The sequence below is a fragment of the Triturus cristatus genome, chromosome 1_1, assembly GCF_964204655.1.
Source record: "Triturus cristatus chromosome 1_1, aTriCri1.1, whole genome shotgun sequence".
NCBI classification, from domain to species: Eukaryota; Metazoa; Chordata; class Amphibia; order Caudata; family Salamandridae; genus Triturus; species Triturus cristatus.
Genome location: NC_140579.1, coordinates 965328012 through 965335986, shown reverse-complemented (window position 1 = coordinate 965335986; position 7975 = coordinate 965328012).

Sequence of the window (7975 nt, the reverse complement as noted above, 5' to 3'; positions counted from 1 at the left end):
CCCGAGGCCGGCGAGCCTTGAGAGAGACTCTAGCCCCCACGCAAGAAGAGGCACAGCTTGCCGAAACACGATCCACATGGTGGCATTGATCAGTGGTACAGGGAGAAGCCCAGCACCCCCTAGGAGCAGCGAGACTGCAACAGATTCTGGCTCGGAGCAAGGGTCCAGTGACTCAGAGGCACAGAGTGTGGCACTCTCAGACATAATTCCGCAGACGGCGGACGATATCACCTAGATGAAGAGGGCTGAGACCACTACGAGCAGGTCTGGAATAATACTGGACGCATATGACCCAACAATGAGGTACTGGGGTTGATGGAGGGCGAGCGCTCTGGGGGTTCCTTTGGGACCATTGAACTGAAGGGCGGCTGCAGAGACTGGGGGAGCGGCGTACGAGCAGCCTTCACCCTTTGCAATTGACTGATAGAACTGCAAGCAGTCACTTGTGGACTTATAACCTTAGTTTGGATGGGGGGTGTTTTCCTGCTTATCCTGGGGAGTGGGATTTGGGGGAAATGTTTAAAGTTAATATGGGGTGGACACCTTGAGTTGCAGCACACAAAGTGCTATATGGGATCGAGTTGAGAGAGGAGGCAGATGATGGTGCATAGGGAGGGTGGCTGGCCAAGAATCGTAACACCATCCAATGGCTGATGCACAAAAGTACAAATGCATGACTTGGAATGTTAGAGGTATGCGCACAATGACGAAACGCCATAAGGTCCTCCTATACATTAGAAGGCGGGGAGCCCAGATAGCCCTATTACAAGAGACACACTTAACACAGAAAGAGGGACAAGCCTTACAGAGGCGGTGGTGGGGCCAGCTCTTTTATATTACCTACTCGGATATGGATCTAGGCAAGGGTCCCATTCCAATCGACGGACTCGCTGATAGACCCAGAGGGCTGCTTCGTAGCCATAGAAGGGCGATTAGAGGACCGAGAAATAAGTATAATTAGCATATACGCCCCAATGCGGAACAACCAGCCTTCTTCGCAAGACTGAATCACTGCCTGATGCAATATCTGACGGGCAATTCCCTAGTAGGGGGCGACTTTAATAGTGTGGACAACACGCTCCTAGATAGATCTCACCTTCCACTGTGAAATTCCCAAGCAGCGCGCATCTCGCATGCGTTCACCACCTGGAGACAGAGTTGGGGACGGATAGATGCCTGGAGGACCTTACACCCCCAAGATAGAGACTACTCCTATTTCTCTGCGGTGCATGAGGCACATGCACGACTAGACACTTGCTTATGTGCAGCAGAAATCCAACGCCATGTTGTTGCTGCGGAATAACTTGCATGCACGATATCAGACCACAACCCAATGGTCCTGTCCCTGAGATGGAGGCAGCCTGTATCAACGATCCCCACATGGAGGCTCCGCCCGGACACCCTGGAAGACCAGGTCTTCTGAGAAGAGATTAGGGGGGAGATAGCGCACTACTTGAGGCAAATGCGGGGATGACCTCTTTGCCGAATGCAGAGTGGGGCGCTTTTAAGGTGGTCCTGGGGGGCCAATGTATAAGGAGTAGCACCGGGGTTAGACGCGTCATCCTGGGAGAAGTAGAGGGCGCAGAGACAACCCTTAGGGGACTGGAATGTAGAAGACCAGAACACCCTGAGCTTCAGCAGGCAGTTTTAGAGGCCAAGGAGAAGGTGGCAAGACAGAGAGACTTAGATGCTTCTATTATAAGAACTATCTAGAGAGCACCCACACAGAGCAGGACAAATCGGGATCACTCCTGGCATGGTTGCCAAACCCGGTGAACAGGAGCCTGCCGCTGGTGGAAATAGAGGATGAGGAAGGGATCAGGCACTATACGCAGGCGGAGATTAATGAGGTCTTCGCCCACTACTATATAAAGCTATACAGAAGGTCGCAAAAAGGTAAACATGCGTAAGCAAGCGAATACCTTGCAGGCCTGCAGATGACGAGGCTGAACCCTGAGGAGGCAGAAGAGCTAGGAGCAGACATTACACAGCAGGAGGTAAGAGCCACCATCAAGGGCATGGCAAGGAATAAGACGGAATTCTATGCAACCTATGTGGAGGAGCTGGCCCCCCGACTGGTCACAGGGTACCAGGAGGCTCGGGAAGCAGGCATACTGCCGGAGAGCACTAGGGAGGCCCTCATTTTTCCGGTGTCTAAGCCAGGGAAAGAGCCACACAACTATACAGCCTATAGACCTTTATCCATGCTAAACATGGATTACAAAATCCTAAGCAAGCTCTTTCTCCCCCAAGCAGGGTTTATCCCGGGGCAGAATACGGCCATAAATATCAGACGACTCCTAGCTGTCATGGGCTCCAACGAGTACGACAGGCAGGAAGCAGCGGTGCTCGCGGTAGACATAGAGAAGGCCTTTGATTGCCTTGAGTGGCCCACCTCTGCGAAGTACTGACCAATATGGGACTGGGAGGAGGCTTTCTGGCATGGATGCGACAACTGTACACATCCCCCACGGCCCAGTTGTGCACAGGGAGGACCTTCTCGCCCAGACGGGGTGGAGAGGGGTATGAGGCAGGGATGCCCCTGGAGTGCAGGGCAAGGAGTGGGCAGGACTATAACGGCCTGGGGACAGGAGCGGTACAACATTCCATAGCCCTGTACGCAGACAACCTCTTGCTGTTTCTCAGTGACACAGCAGTTGAATTGAGAGGGGCGCGGGGCATGCTAGCCAGGTTCGGTACCATATCAGGCCTCAAAGTTAACTGGCGGAAATCCAGCTTATATCCTATGATGCCCAATATCCTTCCGCCACTTCTCACTGAACTAGAGAATTTGAAATGGGAACCCAGCTGTCTGAGGTACCTTGGAGTCAAAATATATCACGGCTCAGCAGAGTTACTAGAGGGTAATGTGGGTAGAGCGATAAGATCAGTGAAATCTGCGCTGAAATTCTGGGGAAAGCTGCCGTTATCTGTACCTGGACGGGTAGCAATCTTAAAGATGGTAGCACTCCTGTGACTATTGTATTACTTCGGGGATCTCCCGGTGTGGATCCCAAGAGCAACTTTCAAAGACCTTGACTCACTGATCACGTCATTTATCTGGGGAGCGGGATGCAGAAGAGTACCGTTGACCTCCTTACAGTGCTCCACAGCGGAGGGCGGCCTAGCTGTCCCTGACTGATATTATATAGGTGCCCAGTTGTGCTGGCTGATCCAATGGCTGTTGGCGGAACGTACTCTGGAGAGGGAACGGTACCCGGCTGTACCGGATGCCACAGCCCTAGCGATGATCCTGCTACGGGTGCGACTGAACGCATAAGAAGACACAATGGAAACTGGGGTGATGGTGCGCTGCTGGGCTAGATACCTGAGTCATGTAGGCGCCAAGATTTCCTACTCCTCGGGCCTACTCATCACAGGACTAAGCTGTCTGCCACAGGGAGAGCACTGGACGGGGTTGGGGGACTGGAAAGGGGCAGGCCTGAAAGTGATGGGGGACATATACCAAGAGTCTACACTGCTCCCATTTTAAGTTTTACAAGCAGCATATGTCTTACCGGGAGGACAATTTCTGAAGCATGAGGCCCTTATCAGAAGAATTAGAAAACACTGGGGAGTGGGAGGCATGGAGCCGCGAGCAGTAGCCGGATGTAGATATTTTGCGCTATCAGCGGGGAGGCTCAAGACAGTCTACTGCCTCTACAAGGCAATGAGGCAAGACATGCAAAGGCCGCTAGAGCGCTTGCGATTACAGTGGGAAGAAGACCAGGGGAAGCAGATCCTAGAGGAGGTATGTGACAAGATCCTAGAGCACACCTCGCAAGATTTAAATTAATCATTTTTTACATGCTGCATTTCTACATTGTGTGTTCTGGCCGTGACCTCACCTGCTTGTGTGGGGAAGGATTGCTGACCCTATGGATCGTCTCCCTCAGGCTGCCTCTCCCGCTATCCCATCGCGGCCGCTGCACAGAGAGGAAACTACACCTCCCAGCAACCTCTGCGGCGGAAGTGGAAGCCGCCTGTGTACTTTCGCGCCCGGAGGCGCTATAAACAGCTGCTGGGTCTCTGGCAGAGCGGGTGCCTTCATTTCTACATTGTGTGTTCTGGCCGTGACCTCACCTGCTTGTGTGGGGAAGGATTGCTGTCCCTACGGATCGTCTCCCTCAGGCTGCCTCTCCCGCCATCCCATCGCGGCCGCTGCACAGAGAGGAAACTACACCTCCCAGCAACCTCTGCGGCGGAAGTGGAAGCCGCCTGTGTACTTTCGCGCCCGGAGGTGCTATAAACAGCTGCTGGGCCCCAGCCTCGCGGGACGAGCGCGGGCGGCGCCGGGCTGAGCCCGGGCAGAGGGCGGGCCGTCTGAGGCCGTCGGAGGACGAAAGAGGACGGGCCGGGCCACCCCCTTTGTCGTGGCAAGTCAATACACAGTGAGAACTACTAGTATTACGGCCCCCAGTGTATATTGTGAAATTAACAACTTTGCCGTATTATTTGTGTGACAAAGGGTATAGTAAGCAGGCACATTATACCATCAGTCATGGTTAAACGAGGAGCTAAAGCCTCAGCAGACTCCGCCTGTAACACTATCGATACCTACTTGGTAAAAGCAGTTAGTGCACTCACCCAGGAAATAGACCGCACAGAAAAAAGATTATCTATGGGTTCAAACGCACTACTTCCAATTAACCAAGGAAATCAAAATTCCCGAAATAATAGTGAGGTATCTATAGCGTTAATTCCCACCGAAGGAGATGCCACTAATATTAGTACTCCTTCTAATATTTCTAATTCCCCTAGACTGTTTGTCACTGATGCCAGTCCTGTTTTATCTACATCCCCATTGGGAAACAAAAAAGGGGCTCGTAGAAAAACTTCGGGGCAACTTATTGGGCCCAAGAAAAGAGGGAAAAAACCTACTCCTGCCGACAACAAGGCTGTCACACGCTCAAGGGCTAATCTATGCATCTCGGAAACTTTTAACCCGGAGGCGATTTGTGACAAACTTGCTGAACTCATTAGACCGCTATATGAAAAAGTGGATAATTTAGCCAGGGAGGTGGATAAACTAAGAGGAACTATTGATAAAGTCAGGATGCGGGACCCACAAAAAATAGGTATAGAAGCTTCAACTATAACTACGGGTATGGCTGAAAGGAATATAGAGGCTCTAAATTGTATTAAAGAAAAGACCCCCATAAGCCAGCCACGCGGAGAATTAAACAATTCTCCCACTACAGCCGTGGGTGAGAAACCAATAGAAATAGTTACCAAGAGAGGACAACCAAATAGTAAAATTGCACCTATGGAACAAGCAAGACTGGAGAAAGAAGTCTATATGGCTTCTAATAATGATGGAAAAATATCACCTTGCATTAACTTGCCCCCAGAATGCAGTCCATATATTGCAGTACTTGTGAATATTCCCAAGCTAAGAAATGGCCAAGAGGAGAGCAATGAAACACTCAAGAATAAAACACTCCACTGGTTGGCCAACAATTGCAATTTTCCTATGGTAGGGGCTAACCAGATTATACTAGCACAAAGAGTAAGCTGGATAGGTCCCCTTAGAAAAGATTTTGAAGGAGACTGCGTTGTAATACATTTTAAGACCTGTTCCTGGGCCAAAAATACTCTTAAAAATGCCCCCGCTCCCTCTGCATGGGAATATAACACCACCTTACTACCATTAGGCTATTTCTATAGGCATTTATTGGAATCCAGTTTCCCAATGAATTCTCATCATCCAATGAACTCCCGTTACACAAATATGTTGAGATCATGCCACTATACCCCTGTCCCCACATACAACAGATTTAAAGTATTCGAATCCATGGAGGACATTGATTGACATAATCCTGTTAAAGGCCCTGTTTATGACAGCAATTCCTCCCCTTACATAATGAATGAAGTTTTTAAAGCTGTAAATGGAGAGAAGGTTGCCGTTAACCAGGTCATTTCCTATACACCTATAACAACAGAAGCCGTACAGCTACCCACCACCTCCGAATTAACTCGGTAGAAGATGCTAGAGGAACTATCTGGACTAACAGGAATGGAAATACGGATGTTATCTCCTCTAAACCGGCAATCAATGACGAAACAGTAGATGGCATTACAACCGCCAAATCCGATTTGGATGGAGGCCTTAGAGTAATCACCTGGAATATAGCTGGCTTAAATAAGAAACTGGATACCCCTTTTTGGAAAGACTTTATTAACACAGGATATGACATAATATGCCTTCAAGAGACTTGGAGAGAGGAGCCTATTTTCATTGAAGGTTATTGTGCATATTGTTTGAATGCAGTAAGTTCCACCACTGGCAGAGCAAAGGGAGGCCTTCTTGTGTTGATATCCACTAAACTTAATTCTTGTAAAATTAGAAGCTGTGTGTCAGTGGGTGTCCACTCTCAGGTATTATGTCTTGAGTTTGATGAAGGAAAAAACTTAGTTTTGATTAACTACTATAACAATATATTTTCCAAAGAGAGAGATAAGATTCTGACCCCACTGGACACGGAATTAGAGAGGGTATTGGAGCTTCCGGGTAATCAATCGGTCATTCTATGGGCGGGTGATTTTAACATTAGCCCGTGTATGTTTGCTATGAATGATCTATGTGGGTTACGTAGGGAGAGCGGAAACACACAGGATGCTGACTATTTACATTTCTCACACTGTACGTATGGTACGGCCTTAAACAAGATGTTAGCAAAACACGATTTGGATCTGTTAAGTTGTACTAAAAACAGAGAAAATGCTAGCTGCCCTACTTTTACAGGTAGAGATGCTAATACTTTTATTGACCATATCTTACTTTCAAACAATATTGTTTATTCTAATCTATGGGTAAACGAACAAGTTTTGAGTGATCACAATAGCATTTCCATTTCATTGCATTGTTGGGGTAATAATTTGAGAAATGTTAGTAACTGCATTAACTCTGTTGAAGCTGTAAGACCAAATGGAATGAGGATTAGATGGTCAAGGATTATCCCACATGAATTATTAAAGGAATTGTTGGCCAAATGCAGCAAGGAAATAGAGTACTGCCTTGGCGAGGATGTTTTACCACCCATTTTACTAAATAACGTTCTTATGATTAACGAAACAATAGATAGTTTATTGACCAGAAAATTCAAGAGGGGAAAGGAAATTAATTCAGGCTGGTTCGACAACAATTGTACTCGCGCTTTACACGAGCTAAAAGTAGCTCTGAGCACCCAACCCCGAAACCCCACTATTGTCAAAAACTGCAGAGTTAATTATAAACAATCCCTCGCCAAAAGGAAAAAAGAACTTCAAGAGGAGGCCTGGGATAATCTCAGCCTAGCCGCAGACACAAAAAATAGCAAATTATATTGGGAGACCATCAATAGCACCTTTTTAAAGAATGACAGAGTCCCAGAGTTATCTTCATATGTTAATTGTAATTCATGGATGGAACACTTTAAAAAATGTTTTAATCCAGATGGGACTGTTTTAGATTCTATATTGGATAAGGACCTTTCCTGGCCTAGGTTACCATTGAACATAACCCTTGATGAGGTTTATGAAGGATTAAATAATAGTAAGGGCGGAAAAGCCCCTGGCCCAGATGGGGTCCCGCTGGACCTCTATAAAGCAGAAAAGTATTTGTGGGCCCCTCTTTTAACCAGATTTTTTAATGCAACCGCAGAGGGTCAACTACCCACATCATGGGGACAGTCCTTAATAATTCCTCTTTTTAAAAAAGGCTCTAAGTCGGAGGCGTGTAATTACCGCCCTATTTCTTTATTAGACTCTTCTATTAAAATTTTGAGTAGAATAATGTTAAACAGACTCGAAAATTGGGCCACAGATAATTTAATTTGATCAAAGTCACAATATGGTTTCAGGAAAGGCCTGGGTACCCTGGAGCAGTGTGTTAATCTTGATCTTTTGATCAATAAATACACTGTTGCCAAGGAAGGTAACCTATTTCTTTGCTTTGCTGACTTGAGCAGCGCTTTTGATCTTGTGGATCATGAAA